A 16,745-nucleotide genomic window follows, 5' to 3' on the forward strand; every position below is an offset into this window, starting at 1 on the left:
TAATTATTATTTTGAAATTATCATTTATTTTTGCAGCAGCAATTTTTATTTTTTGATTATTTTATTCAAAGTAAATGTCACCATGTTGAAATAATGTTATTATTTAGAAACCCATTCTGAACATGGGAAGAGTTTCGTAACTTTGTAACTGTTCTGATCTTTCACCTAACAATTTAATAAAAAAGGGTATCATAAAACTTGAATTTAACTTGAAAATACTATTGTCAATAATATGCATGACAATGAATTCATTTCATTTTTCAGTTCTATGTTTCTGCTTCTAAAATCAACTTCTAATTATGAAGACAAACTATATTTTTATTTAGAATGAAGACAAACTTAGGAAAATGGGTTAAGATTTCGAATAACTACATTATTCAGAAGACAGACATCTTGATTTGAAAATCACTTTCATTGTGCGTGTTACATGCATTTTTGTCATTTTTTTTTTCTTTATTATAATAGTTTTTATGAAATAATCAGTTATTATGAAATAATGCCAAGCGACATTTTGACATTTTTAAAAAATTGCTACTTACAGAAATCAAACCAAAGTTAGGGCATATACCAAATATGCTTACATTGAACATTGCTATGATCTTTTCACTAGTGACTTGCTTGCAAATAATACCTAGAGCACCTGCATCTACGCCATATCCTCAATTAACGCCAGGCAGATATACCCAGAATTCAACACTGTGTATAAAGATAACACATGGATCACCATCGAGGGGAAAGACAATGCAGAGTTGTTAGTTGGTAGTCTTTACAAAAGTGGTAACCCATCAGTGATTACCCCATTAGATGAAGGATTCTTTCTTGGGCATCTTTCATGAACTGTTCACATAAACTTTTAGCAGGTGATTTTAATGATCCCACTATCAACTGGACTCCCATGCCCGAACTCCCTAAGAATGTCATTCCCAGCAGTCCACCTTCCAGGTTTGTAGAGTGTATCAGTTAGACTTACTTCCTGTAACATGTAACTGAACCAACCAGGTTTAGGGGAGACCAAACCCCACACGTAATGATCTTGTGCTTAGCAATAAGTTTGAGATGGTCGATCAGTTAACAACCCTTGATCTGTTGGGAGCAAGTGATAATGTGGGCATCACATTCCAGTTCTCATTTGACCATCGGTACACTACCCCTAGCAAGATATGCTGCATCTTTGATAAGGCGGATTACAATGCTATAGGAACTATGCTAAACTTGAACTAGAAAGACACACTAAGGGTCAAAAGTACTCAAGCAATTGCTGACTTTCTGGAATCATCTATCATAGATGCTATGAAAAAATGCACACTTACAAGGATTGTAGACCCATGAGAAAACCCCTGTGGATGAACATAAGAAAAAACACAGTCTGCCTGCTTCCCACCTGACTACAACTTGGATGTCTTCAAGTCCAACGTAAACAAATTCCTAATGAACCGCCCCCTTAAGTAAACACTTCATCAAATTTTCAACACTAACGTACTGTACTTGCAATAACTCTTATTCCTGAGTAGCTTCCGGGCCTTGATAAGTGGTGACCACCATGTAAAAAAAAAAAAAAAAAAAAAAAAAAACACTCCTAGATCCTCTACGTCAACATAAAAGGCAGTCTCAACTACCAGCAGTACATCACAACCAGGAATGAAGCTTCACACACAAGTAGAAAAGTTAAGAAAAACTTAGAGTCCAAATTAACCAGAGAGACACATTCCAACAGTAAAGCTTTCTGAAACTTCGTAAATAGCAGGAAAATAATCGTGCGTCATATCTCAGATCTTTATAAAGGAGAAGGATTCTTTGCCTGCAACAATAAGTATGAGGCAATGTGCTGAATAAACAGTGCTACGGTGTCTTCATGAAATGAGATAATCTTCCCTTCCATCATTTACTCCCAAGCATAAGGATTCGGAACATAACCAAAAAACTACAATCCACCAGGACTGACAAATCACCAGCGCCAGATCATATACACCTGTGGATCCTCAAGGAACTAGCCTGCATCCATTTGATGAGACACTTGTAGTCTGTCTAAACTGTACGAACGAACTGACTAAACCAAGATGGCCGACTCCTATTTATATCACCACAAGCAAGGGAGGTAACCATGTAACTGAAGCAAGGGAGGTAACCAATGTCTACATTAACATTGCTGCTGTCCTCAAGTGAATAATTTATTTCTGATTTAACAAGTCCCTTAGAAGCTCAGACGAAGCTCCTGCCTTGGTCAAACAATCAGAGACCTGATCACAACCCTTGATCCATTCTATCTGTATCTCTCCTCTACTCTTCATTTCCTTCAGCCTTGCTACATCTATTCTCAATCGTCGATCGCTTACCAGATTGTTGGAATTCAATGTCTCCACAAGTGATGCATTATCTGTCTTGCAGAGAACGTCTGGCAATTTAGATAACTGAAATACCTCTTGTATCATAACCGCAGTCAAAACACCAGCATCAGCTCCCTCATTCAGAGCAAGAGTCTCTGAGGCCAATGGGCTTTTTGTCACTCTGTCCAATTTCTTTGACGCCCAACACATGGGGGCCATTTTGTCAGTACTTCCTCCAATAAAGACAACAAAACCACCCTGTGAAGATCCATCTTCCAGACTGGCATAAGAGGCATCAGTATAACACAAAATGTGTAAATCTGAGGGCTTTCCCAATTTTGGAAATGTTATAGAACCCTTCTTGGATTTCAATTTTGATAAGGCTTTATTCGCCTCAAATAAGGCTTTTACTTTGGGATGCTTTCCAGTGTTGCTCATTTTACACACATCAAAAGCTATATCAGGGCGTGTTTGAGTTGAAACCCACATCATCTGACCTGCAAGTCTCTTCAACTCATGCTTTTCTTCTTCATTCAGTTCATCATTTTTCCTCTGTACCTCCCTTTGCTTATTTCTATTGGAGATATGGAAGATACATATAGATCTTGTTCTACAGTGATCCCATTTTCCTGTTGATTAACATTCAGTCCAACATATTTGAATGTTCCACTTTCATGAGATCCCACCTTAAATTTTTCTTTCAATGTTGCAATCACATCCCTTTCAAACTCTGTGTTTCCACAGAAAACAAAATCATCCACGTGCATAGCAAGAATTCCAGTCAAATTTCCTTTAATATCATGCCACAAAAACAATGCATTATCATAAGCACTTGCTACTCCTTTTAATTCAATCAAAGCCTGAGTAACTCTCTTGTACCATGCCCGTGGAGCATCATTCAATCCATAGATGCATCTTTTTAATTTCCACACTTGAGATTTAGGACAAACATCAGATGGTGGCCTCAGGTACACATCTCTCTCTAAAATACCACCTTGCAAAAAGGCTGAGGTAAAATCTATGGTCTGCAGCATCCAATTCTTTATTGATGCGGTTAGCATGACCATTTGCATAGCTTCACGGCTACATGTTGGGGAGTCCGTTTTCAGATTACTATTTTCTTCATAGCCTCGTGCTACAAGGCGAGCTTTCATTGTTTTCTGATTATCCTTGAATTTTTCAGTAATCACCCATCTTGTGGATATTGTTTTTTGACCTGTGTATGGCACACATTCAAATACTTCATAGGTGTTCATGTTTTTTATTTCTTTATGCTTGGCATCCATTACAGCTTTCGACTGCTCTTGTTCAGCGGTGAGCAGGACTACATTTTCCTGTTCAGTATATTGGGGCACTTCTCTCCAATGATCAATATGATTCCAGTTGATACAAACTTGATCCTCGTTTTCATCCTCAGGTTCTATATTGATCCAATGACTATATTTGCCAGTTGATTTAGGCTGTACTGACATAACCTTTCCTTTCTTCCACTCCCCACTTCCATTTATTTTATAAGTTATGGTCTTATTTCGGCCAGGTTTTTCAGTCTTATCTCTTAAACTGGTAGAACTATCAACAACTTCTTCTCTGTCTATATCTTCACTTTCTACCACTTGATTCTGCAACTCCTCATCCTCAACTGAAAGGTATTCATTCTTCCCTTCTGTAGTGTTTCCCAGCATTTCAGCTTTTTTTGTTCTTTTTTCATTGTTTTTATTCACTTTCATCAATTGGCACGGATGCATCCTATAAAATGCTCCGCCATGTCTGATTAAGACAAACTGGCCTTCTCTGCCTAACACTTTTGCTGGACCACACCATCCTTTAAAACCCTGCCTCCGATAATAGATTTGGTCTCCAGTAGCATAATCTTCTGACATTAGACCTGAGAGCTCTCCTAATTCTCTCACTGGACTCAGCTTCCAAAAAGTTTCTCCTTGCACTATGGAGAGCATTTAAATTTTTTCTCACCATGTCACTTGTAGTAGAGGACTCCATAGCAGGTAACTGGTCTGTCAGAATTGAGGGTGTATTTACATTGAAACCGAATACAAGTTCATTTGGACTGTGTCCAGAGTAATTGAGGAGGGCATTTTTTGCACAAATAGCCCATGCCAAGGCAATTTCAGGTTCACACTTCTCATCGTCAATTGTTTTTTTCATTGCCTCAGCAACTATCAAATTATGACGTTCTACAGTACCGTTGCTGAATGGACTTTCTGCGGCAGTAGTACAGGTCTCTATGTTGAGTTTTTCATTCATCTGTCTATAGTGTTCGTTGTTGAATTCACCCCCATTATCACTCAGAAAACGAACAGGAGATCCGAAATAGGTAATCCACATCATAAAGATGTTTTTGATGATCTCCTCCTTCTTCTTTGTTTTGATCAATGTTGCCGCTGAATACCTGGTAGCGGCATCAATGAGATGTAGTATCCACACCTCATTGTGGATGAACTCTTTCAAATCCATGCAAACTGTGTGATTAAATCTATTGCCAAGAGGCAATCCCACAACCGGTCGCAGTGGAGCTTTTTTAAATCTAAGGCAAATTTGACAGTTTTCACAAACCTCCTCAATCGCCTTTATAAATTCCTTGTCATTGAATTTGCCACTTTTTTTAACCAAGGAAACAAGTTTTTCCTTCGAGGCATGAGCAAACTGTCGATGAAGTTTTTCTGCTTTTTTTTTTTTTTCTGTGAAAGAACACTGACCAAAATTCTGAACATGTAATACAATGTTCTTAGTACCACTATGATCCAACAACTTATTTGTTAAGGGGAGACAATAGTGCCCTGAAGTTGTGGTCTTTAGTTCAATACATTTATCAAAAATCCAGCACATATCTTTCCGGAAATCTAGCACTATTCCTGCTGTCTTCATTGATTTGTGACTTAATAGAAGAGGCAAGTCGTTTTTCACAATATCTGCTTCGATATAAACTCTTATACCTCCGAGTGTAACCGGAAATTTAGCAACTTTAATTGCTGTGACAGCCACTCCATCACCAAAACAAAAACTCCGGTCTGAGTTCGTATACTTCACTAGTTGCAGGTCACTTTCATTTAAAGTATCTAAATAAACATCAAGCCACACTTCGCCAGCCAGTGTGCGAGTACAAGCAGAATCCAAGACTGCCATTCCAAATGTTTCCTTTACAAGATTTGAGATTTTTTCATTTGTACTGTTCAAATAAATATTTTCTTGAATGAACAACGTAATGTGTATTTGTTCTGTCGCTTCCGTAAACCTGGGCGTATTTCTAGGACACTCTCTAATTAGATGGTTCGGAGACTGACATTTGTAACACAACAACACGTTTCCACTTCGGTCACATGGATTAGATTGTCCTCGACGAAAACGCCTTTTGTTGTTACCCGGTTTAGAATAATTATAGTTGACGATTTCGGGCTCTGATTTCACTGCCGGTACATTTTCATCACGATAAATGTCACCAAATACTTTCTTTATCGATTCCTTCATGTTTTGATACGTCAAAGCAGAACACGTTGTCCGCGCTAATTTTTCGTTCTCTTCCGATATGTTAACCGCGTTCAAAACAAGAAAAGCTTGCACTCCTTCCGGTAGAATAATGTAGAATTTTTTTAATCTTTGGTACAAAAACTCATAACGAACAAGAAAGTCATTTATACTGGTACCTGACGATCTTTTATAAGTGTAAAATTCCTTAAAAGTCATGTAAGCGCGCGTGTGTTCATCCTTTAAATATATGTCATCCAGTTTCTTTATTAAGATCTTCAAGCCATCTCGTCCGCCGATGTCACTTGCTGGCAATTCACGGACACATTCTCTAATATTCGGTGGTAGCGTCAAAAACACTGCTGGCCCTTTTTTTTCCTCAGAAAGATCCGTGAACAACGACCACATTTCAACGTCTTGTTTCCAGTTCTCGTAAACATCCTCCCCCTCCAACAATGGAGGTTGTTTGTTCGAAGTTGCCATATCCGATATCCGATCTGTCTAGTGCTACAGACAAGCTGTACAAAAAAAAAAAATTTTTTTTTTTTTTTTTTTTTTTTTTTTTTTTTTCGTTTTGTCGCACACAGAGGGATATCTCTGCTACCATTTGATGAGACACTTGTAGTCTGTCTAAACTGTACGAACGAACTGACTAAACCAAGATGGCCGACTCCTATTTATATCACCACAAGCAAGGGAGGTAACCATGTAACTGAAGCAAGGGAGGTAACCAATGTCTACATTAACAGCTACTTCCCTCTGCATCCTATTCAATATCAGTCTTGCCAATAAATATGTACCTTGTCAGTAGAAGTTTACCACTGCAACCCCTATGTTTAAGAAAGGCAACAAGTCGAACGCGGACAGTTACAGATCAGTCTCTCTCTCACATCACTTGTTTGCAAGATCATAGAGTAGCCAATATTCAAGAGCATTACTGATCACCTCAAGAAAAAAAATTGTGAACAACAACAACAACACGGAGTTACTTCTGGCAAGTCAACTGTCACTAACCTCACTGGGCATCTGGACAGAAGCGCTGAGTAATAATCTACCAGTTGATATCTTTCTAGATTAACCTAAAGCTTTTGACACCATCCCACATGAGCGACTCCTTGCACAATTGAGTACCTTCAGGATCAGGGATTATACCTTACTGTGGTTGCATAGTTTCCTTACACACCGAAAACAGAGTTGTAGTCAATAGAGCTTGCTCTAAGTGGATGTGACTAACGGTGTGCCACAAGTTTCTGTTCTTGGCCCATTGCTCTTTATTCTCTTCCTTGCTGATATCCCAGAGATGCTGAAAAGTTTCGTCCTGATGTTCGTGGATGATAGCAAGATTTTTCGAATCATTACTGATTCACAAGATACCTGGCACTTCAGTCCGCAGAGTGACTTAGACCTACTCCAGTCCTGGGTGAACATCATATGTATGCAGTTCCATCTCGAGAAGTGTACAACGATGCATCTAGGTAATAACAATCCCAAACATTTATACACCATGAGGCATTGTGACGATAGTTGCTGCACTCTGGATGAAGCCGATGAGGAGAGGGATCTTGATGTGATCATTGACCAAAGTGTAGCAAGACAGAAAAAAAAAAAGTTTTAATATGACGCAAAGCACTGTCCACACTACGCAGATCTCGACTCTCCTGCCAGAAAAAAAAAAAAAACGTCCTTATATGCAAACCACCAACCATGACAGCACCACAATCTGCATATATCTTCTTTGTACTGGACAGATTCCGGCTTCAAATGACGGCGGTTCTTGTGCACATCCCATTAAAACCAACAGAGTGTTGTTCACCTATTTATCGCTCGCACAAAACACAAACGCATGGCCACTTGCGTTTTTGATGATCATCACATAAAGGTTGTCCTTCAATAAGCATGTTGAATTCCAAGCCATCAAACACACCTTTACAACTCTGGACACAACATCTTTCCTGCTTCTCTATGTCCTAAACTCATCTACACTTGGAATATGCTTCTGTGGTATGGTTCTGGAAATTAAAAAAGTAAAAGGACGCCTTGAATCGGGCCCAGTGTAGAACAACACAACTTGTACAAGGCATCGATTTATCTTAGCCTGAATGTCTTGCCTATCTCAACCTCCCTACTCTTTAATTCCGCAGACAACTTGTTGATATAACACAGACCTACAAGGTAATAAAGGGTTTCGATAATGTCCACCATAAAAGACCTCACACTAACTGTGGTAATTGCTCGTTCACTTCAGCCCTCAACTCATCCACAAGTAGACATAACCTGAAGATGCAAATCCAGCACCATCCTGGCTCACATGGCCAGAACTTCTTTAGCAGAGTTACTCCTGTTTGGAACGAGTTAAATTAATGTCCCCTCAGTAAATGCTTCAAATCACACCTAGCTGCAGAATGGAAGGGCCACCAAGACCTATATTATTACGAATTTTCCTACTGAGCAAGTAACTCTACCCTCAAGTATTTTTCATGCACACTATAATTACAGATACTTATCTCTCTTCGAGAGAGGAGGATCAAAAACCTCAACATATGCCCTGAATACCCTACTCGATTAAACAATGAATTATGTATCTATGTTCCCACGTAATTTTTTAAATAGTATTTTCAAGTTAAATTCCATTTTTACGATATATTTGCTTATTAAACTGTTCGGCGTAATTACAGTATAGTTTCGAAACACCTTCTCCTCCCCATGTTAAGAATGGGTTTCTAAATAATACCGTTATTATTTCTGCAAAAATTATATATTTTGTTTATGTGCCAGCTGTTAACAATAAACATGTAAGTGTGGGTACTGTACTGTACAGCACAATTATATGTCCAAAACTTTTAAAGTCGTATGCAAGAAAAGTGATTTATTTGAAGTAATTTTATAAATATAATCCTGATTGTGAATAAAATTTAAAAAAAGAAGAAGAAAAAAAAAAATTTTTACTTACTGTGAATAAATCATTGACAACGGACCACAAATTGCTTATTGTTTTTACTTTATGAAAAAAAAAAAGTTCGTAAAATCTTTTTTTAAATTCCAACACAGCATATTATTTTTAAAATTATAAAAAACATATCGATAAATATTTTGAACTAAACAAAATAGTTTCTGCTACTATTCCACCAGAAAATATCTGCTCTATATAAAGCACAAACTTTATTTTGTTGTTGCAAATTTATGAATTGCATTGTTGACGAAAACGTTTTTCCCATTAAATTCGAATTCATCGTCGCCATAACAACGATTCAAGGGAAGTAACTCTAATAGTTTGGGTTCAAGGGAAATAATTACTTTTTTTATTATTCAAACACTTATTCTTTTTCTGGTGATCTCAAGGGGTCATTTCCTAAGCATTACCCTCTCCTTCAGTAAGGAGTTTTAGTTTATTTTTCATGGTTAATGCAGTCCCTATTTAACTGCACCTGCATGAAGTCAAAGTTAAACAAAAAAAAACTCTTAATGCGAGGGGAAATCCAGCTCTTTAAACGACACTGAATTAGGACAGCAATAAAAAATTGCCTGTGGAGAAGTTATAAGACTCACGGGGGAGTCACCAGATATATGACTGTGGCTTGTGAGTCGGTATTTACTAATTCGTAGTCGGAATCTGTCGATATTAGAGATCATGTTTGCAAGTGAAGGAATATCTATGCCGAAAGTAGTGGAGTATCACTGAGACCATTAAAGATAAATTTAGAAAGATCTCTGATTTACAGAATGGTATAGCGGTCTAGGGTATAGAAGGAAATGCGTGTTTCTCTCACGTTCGGGTGTCACCATTTTGTAGTGGTGGTGAAAAATAGGGAAAATGAATTGAATTGAGAAAGAGACGAAGTACGTGTTAAATTGAATTAAACAAGCTAGGATTTATTTCGTGAAGAAACAAATGAAAGAAAAGGGTACTACACATGTTTAGTTTGGTGTGCGTCTCTCGCTATTAGCTGGTGAGAGGGAAAGTTTATTATTGTAGAGAGAGAGAGAGTCTGTGTGTGTATGAGTGTTTCGTTCAAACTCATCCATTTCATTTTAAAATAACGGGGTCACCATTTTCCTGTAGAAAGAATGGATGTTTTAAGTATAACACGTGTTCATGTCCGCGTGGGTGTAACCATCGTTTGTTGCGGGACTGGTGGTGTAGAAAGAAAAGGAAATGCGTATTCATCTCACTATCGTTTGTTCGCGCGTGGGAAAAGAAGTAAGTAATGTAGTAGAAATGAGAATGATAGTCCAGCATGTAGACAAAGACAAAGGATAGAGGGTTGACATCAGTTAGCAGTCAGCTATGCGAAGGTATTCTCAGGAACAAGTTGTAGATAGAGAGAGAAAGAGTGAGAATGTCAATCCAGTTCATGGAGAGAGAAAGCGTATAAAGTGTACATACTGTCTGTTAGCTCATGCCCCCTACATAGTAGCAGGGGACATGACACGCATGGGCGCCCCGACAGGGGGGGGGCGAATGGTCCGACGACCGCTCAGCTCGAGAGCTAAGTAGAAAAGGGCTGGAAACAGCTTGTCTCTTGCTTTTATACTTGTTTCCGGTGGTCTTTTGCGCATGTGTGGATTTCCTTTGAAAGGGGAAGTGACGTTGTCCATTCATGCGTGTATGTGCATACGTTAGTGTGTGTGTGTGTGTGTGTTTACACGTGAATGTGAGTGTATGTACGCAAACGTGAATATATGTACGTGTGTGGACGTGGGCGCATATGTTTGTGTGTGCGTATGTATATGACAAGTAATATAGCTTGAAATGTAAATGCATGTTTTTGTGTGAGACTAAAAAAGGTTCGCGCAAGGGTTCTACCGAGTCACATCCACGTCCACATAAATTTAAAAGACGTGAATAACTCCAGAAAAAATAACGACATTCGAATAAGAGCTCGAGATCATCGCTGTAATGGGATAAAATAACAACATTTACTAGCCTGTTTAAAAAAAAGTTATTCAAATTATTCCAACGTCAAGGTTTTTACAAGAAGTGTTCATTAGGCAATCTTTGTTAATGAGTGTTTTGAAGAAAAGGCAAAAAGTTCATGATTATGAATTTTCATGTTGAGGGGGAGCACATGTGGTTATTTTCTGGAGAGAAAATAAAATCATTACGTGTTGAAGTGACGTGTGTGTGTGTGTGTGTGTGTGTGTGCGCGTGCGTGTGTTTAATACATATGAAAATAGTAGTTTGCAATAAAGGGTTGCCAAGAAAGATAAACCTCGTTAGATATGATGTTTTTTTCCATATTGAGAATTTAAGGTACATAATGCATGGGAAGTCCTCATGTAATTTAATGTCCAGCATGGATGGAGTCTCTTAGCTCCAGGTTGAGTTGAAGAAATCTGAAAAGAAACCAGTTTGATTTTCACTGGCAAAAGCTTATATACGCATATTCTAGAATACCCTAGCACTATTTGTTGTATTGCTACACGTGAAGCATAACATAGTTCAATTTATCGCATGTGTGCGGATAAGCACATTACAACGTTGTAAGCTTGTGCGTACTTCATACGAGTGCGTGTTGAAAATGATGATTGCTTTTAGAATGTCTCTGCCAAAGATTTGTTCCAGCCATATATAGCTGTCGCTACAAAGTGTTTCTCCTCTTCTGAGCAAGGACAGAACAGATACGATAATTTGAAAAAATTACTAGAAAAGAAAAGGTAGCCTCTAAGAAAGTTGCGAAAGTTTCCTTGCCATTTTAGTTTTTAGTAATGGAGATCCTGGAAGATGGATTTGGAGGGTTTCTTTTGGAAGCATTTTTGGGAGGGGCCGATTTTAGAGAGACATTTTCAGTGGAAACGGTTTTTAGGTTCATAATTACATGTTAGACAGTGAAAGACGTTGTATGATGAACGCAAGCAAAATAAATAGTTCAGAGGCATGCATTCACAATGAACTATTTAAATCCTGCAGCTATGTATCCAGAAATGGCATTGTAATATGGGGACAAGAAGGAGAAAGAAGCAACCTTAGTAGAAGTTAGTGTCTCCAATGATGCTGGGTTAAACAGAGCTGAGAGGGAAAAGGTAACGAAATACCAAGGTCTTATGTATAATATGGAAAGAAATTGGAATCTTAGGAAGATTTCCATAATTCTAATAATTATAGAAGCAACCACCGCATGAAAAATAATTTTAAAAACTACCTGGCAAAAATACCCAGTGAACCAAGTGCAAGCGAGATACAAACAACTGTAATTAATGGGACGGTTAGAATTTTAAAACGATCTCTCGGTTGAAATGTCTGAGAGAGCGGGTGAATGTCTAGCATACAGTAAAATAGATATTTTATACTAGCAGGGAAGGAGGTGGGCGCCTGGCCTTGCCAAGTCCTAAAATATGTTTAAATATATTTTAATTCATGCAGATTTCGTGTTTATTATTACAGAGACATTTCTCTATTGGATATTATATTGTACCTAATGTATAGTAGTGATTTCAAAAGTTAAAAATATTAACTTGGGTGCCATCAGCTAGAATTGAAACTAAAACATTTAGTGCTCCAGCCATGTCTCCTACTGATGTAGCTATCGAGGGATAAGTAAGAAAGATTTCATGTTAAATAACTTGTAAAAATAAACTAAATTTGGGCATGCGCAGAAATAAGTAAAAATATTTTGACAAGTTGAAATGAATATTTTGCATTACAATTTGCCGATAGATGTCTTAACGCGTTATTCATCCATACAAACAAAGATTTTACTCATAATAAACCATCGTTAGTGTATGATTATTGTTTCCTGTTTATGTCAGTGTTATGTAACCAGTAGTTTATCAGTTAAATATTTACAGACTCACACACACACACACACAAACACACACACATATCTACATCCTTTATTTATATAGATATGTTTAAAATGAAAGTTTACAGGAATAGGATAAACAATGTTCATCAATATTTTTAGAACCCATGTAAAATGGTTCTTTAGCCGAGACATTGAAGAGGTCAGTCGATAATTTAAAAGCCATGGATTACATTGGCCTGAAAACTTCTCCACCCATACAAATTACATTTGATTAAAAATTATTAATAAGAGTCAATGTTTATTTGTTTTTCATTGTAGAAAGAAAGTTCAATGAGAAAGGTTAGGAGTTAGATGGGAAGATGATAATGAAACAGTTAATGAGTTGTGTGTCTATTACATGTCTGAATTTTTGAAATGGGGATTGATTATTCGTATCATTTGGATTCTTCGAACTACTGTTCTCATTTTGAGTGCCATTTTCACAATGTTTCGGTTAATGTAACCTCCGACCTTCTTCAGGTGTATCTTATCGAACTCGTGAATGTTTCTGCTGAACGGAATTTGAACGACACACTTTATTTAATTCGTGGGGGTATCATGATTTCGTTCAGTCAGCCATGACTGGATAGATGTCCTATGACACTCAAGATGAGAATAGGAGTCTGAAGAATCCAAGTAATACGAATTGTGTGTCTATTTGTTTATTAATGTCTGTGTGCGTATGTTTATGACTGTATATGAGTGAGTTGACATTTATATGAGTGAGTTGACATTACAGCAGTCCCAAGGCCTAACAGATAGGCGGGTGGGAGCCGAGGCAATACTCATCTCCGATTTCTTGTCAGTTTCAGCTCAACTGGTTTATTGGAGAAAAATCTGGCCTTATATGGGGTCGATATGGTTCAAGAAAGGCCATTTAGGAATAAATTCAGAAAATCCTTTGGTTTATTAAGATTGTTTTGCTTTTTTGTTTAACGGCATATCACCTCTTTTTATGTTATTTAATGCTGAATCCCTTCATTTTTATTTTTTAAAACATAGCACCAGAACACACTTCGGAGCCATGACAGACATGTATAAATACTTAAAAAGGGAAATAATCTCCTAAATTGTGTTGGTTGCATGAACTGTGGAAACTGAGAATTTGAAAATTTTATGGCAACATCGGCTATGATCAGCCTGTTTTCTACATTCATATAGGCAATATACACCATCACAAACGAGAAAGGAGACATCTCTTCTCCAGTGATTCTCATTTGCTGAAAAGACATGAATCTCATTAGTTAAAAATGTTCAGACAACAAGTAGTGGGTTTGCTCGATTGTAGCTACATACATGTACTCTTCACATGCGGATCTCATGCTCCTTGTATTTAAACCAGCTAGATATAAGACCATGATCACTGAACCTACTCAGTATCACAAATAGTCTATAGTTTCTTGGGTGAAAATGCTATAGGCCTTGCTGAAAGTAAGTACGATAACTCTTATCATGGACCCTTTTATGATTACCTCCCTTTTAACATTGTAATCCCATAATCCCTTTTTACTCCCCGCTTTCTCTTCCTGGTCCAAATAAAATATACTTCTCTTTATACCCGTCACATGCGTGTTCGTGTCCTCCTTCAAATCTTTGTTCCAGTTCCTTTTCTCTTTTCACTGGAATGCAACTCGCAACAGGCCTTTCCAAAACTGTTCACGATGTTAAAGTCATTGATCACCCTCTTTGCAACTGTCACTGTCCTCCACATACACAGAATGGTTGTCAGTAAAGGGACATCATGGAATGTATTGGAGTTGTCAACATCTAAATCTCGGATCAGAAGTTGCAATGGTCTGAGGTTTCTTCTCTGCCACACTGTTAAATTTGCCATTGAATGTAGAGGGTCTGTCTTACAAATTTGGTCCTCAGGTAGGAAGGGAAGTTTCCAGATTTTCACAGTGTGAGTAAGAAGATGACACCAATTGGTTTATTTCCTGCTCTGGCTAAGTATCATTTCATCTGTATGAGGATTGCACATTGGGTAAAGCTGAGATAGTTGTAAAGAGGGAAAGGTTGTTTGTTTAGTCGAGTTGGGTTTGAGGTTCAGAAGGATGAGTAATGTTCTTATTCATAATGACATCGCAAGAAGAGTGGGATTAAAGTGTAGTATTATATTAGCATATTGGAGCAACGCCGAGTGATCTGGTCAATTATTATTATTATCAGAAAAATTAAACAATTAGATTTTGAAAAATGTAGATCTATAGCTTGGAATGTTCAGTCAGGAATCTGACTCAGAAATAAAATAAACAAAGTTGATTTAGGAATTTTAAAGTAGATTAGAATTTGGTTAGTTAAGTAAATACAAATTTTGGTTTACGTGAGAGGTCACCTGTTTACATGTGGTTGGGGTTTTGCTGACGTAATAGTTAGTCAGCAGAGATCAAGTTGAGGAGTTGGCAAGAAACACGTTAATGAGTGGATGTGTGGACGACCCCACTGGAAACAGAAGGGAGACGAACCAGCGAAAATGTAGAAAGAGACTCAACATGCCAAACTCTGACAAGGGAATCCATAAAATGAATAAAGACTTGAATATAACTGACATTTTTTCAGGGTTTAGACAAATAAGAAGGTGTGTCCCTTTTGGTCTGAGAGAAGCAGACATATATGTTATCCGTTTATTGTAAGAAAAGTTGTCTGTAAAGGTTTATGTATCACATCTGTTAAATATATTTGAGAAGTGGCGCCCACACACACAATGAGCATTTTATATACATGTAGGACACAATGAATATTCTATACTCTGTATGTTGCATAAGTTGTTATTATTAGAACATATATTATGTATTGTTGTTGTTCGTCTTAGTATTAGAAAGTCTTAGTGGGAGATTAGAGTCTTAGGTTTGTTCATGTGTTGAGTGTTCATATGTCTTAAGATGTTCATGTTGTAAGAGATAGCATATTGGTGACATAAACAGGTATATATAAAGAGAGAGACCGTTCTGTATGAACGGGAGTGTTTCTATAAAAATTGATACATATATTTCTTACCTATTTTTGAGATGATGATTTTCACAAAGTTCTTATAATATAAATGGACAATACCTTTTCTGTTGAATCACAACATGAAGACGCAGATACACAAAGAGGATGACATCCTTTATTTCATGACCGGTCCATGATTTCGCGTGAGGAATTCAAAGTTTCTTTACATGGCTTTTCTTCTCTAACCTCCGCTTTCAAGGTTTAGTTGTGTACATAATAGTGTCATTGACACCTAATGAATGCATGTAAAATTAGGTGTCAATGACACTGTTATGTATACAACTAAATGATACATGTAAACCAGACGAGCCCATGTAATATATATTGACACATGAAAGAAATACAGACACCTATATATATATATATATATATATATATATATATATATATATATATATATATATATATATATATATAATATTTATACAAAACACACTGTATACAGTGATGATCATATTTATTGGCACGGTAAAATAAAAGTTAAATTTTGTCTAATAAATTCTAAAAAAGGGATTAAATTAAAGAAAATAACAAAGTATATTATGTATTTTTAACTGGCCTTTCCGATGCAGCAATCGGATTTTAGAAAAAATAAATAACAAAGGAACAACAAACATAATTGCAAAAAACCCTTGTTCAAAATTATTGGCACGGCTTTGTTTTTCTTTTAGTATCAGTATAATATCAATCAATTTCCGGTTTACGTGCTTTCTGAACTTTTTTATAGCCATATTATGCTTGTTTAACGCTAATTCAGTGAATAATTTTTTTCAGATAATTTTTAGATAGCGATTTATTTAAACTATTATAAGTGACTAAATTATAATTTTCAATCGCCATGGTTAAAACTAAGGAACACAGCGAAGACGTCAGGAAGCTTGTTGTAGCATGCCATACCAATGGGGAGGGCTATGATAAGATTTCAAAGAAGCTAAACCTTCCCAAATCCACTGTTAGAGCCATAATAAACAAGTTCAAATCGCAAGGCCACGTTATGAGTTTAGAGGGTAGAGGGAGAAAAAGGATTCTTTCCCCAAGAGATGAACGGAAAATTGTTCGACAAGTAAAACAAAACCCAAGGATCTCTGTTGGGGAGATTGTTGATGAACAGAGCACCTCTGGAGTGAATGTATCTCGACATACAGTTGGTAGAGTTTTGAAGAGAGCT

General features: G+C 37.0%; 1 protein-coding gene across 1 annotated transcript in view; it reads right to left on the minus strand.

Annotated features, from left to right (window-relative positions):
• The window catches only part of LOC145292110 (uncharacterized protein C6orf118-like), a 49,534-nt gene extending 40,488 nt beyond the window's left edge, over positions 1–9,046 (minus strand). Inside the window, exon 1 of the mRNA XM_080138208.1 lies at positions 8,755–9,046. The gene's annotated coding sequence lies outside the window, so the exon portion shown is untranslated. The remainder of the gene's footprint in view (positions 1–8,754) is intronic.
• Between the last annotated feature and the right edge of the window lie 7,699 nt (positions 9,047–16,745).

The sequence above is a fragment of the Euprymna scolopes genome, chromosome 13 (assembly GCF_053919585.1).
Source record: "Euprymna scolopes isolate OS-2025 chromosome 13, ASM5391958v1, whole genome shotgun sequence".
Taxonomy (NCBI): domain Eukaryota; kingdom Metazoa; phylum Mollusca; class Cephalopoda; order Sepiida; family Sepiolidae; genus Euprymna; species Euprymna scolopes.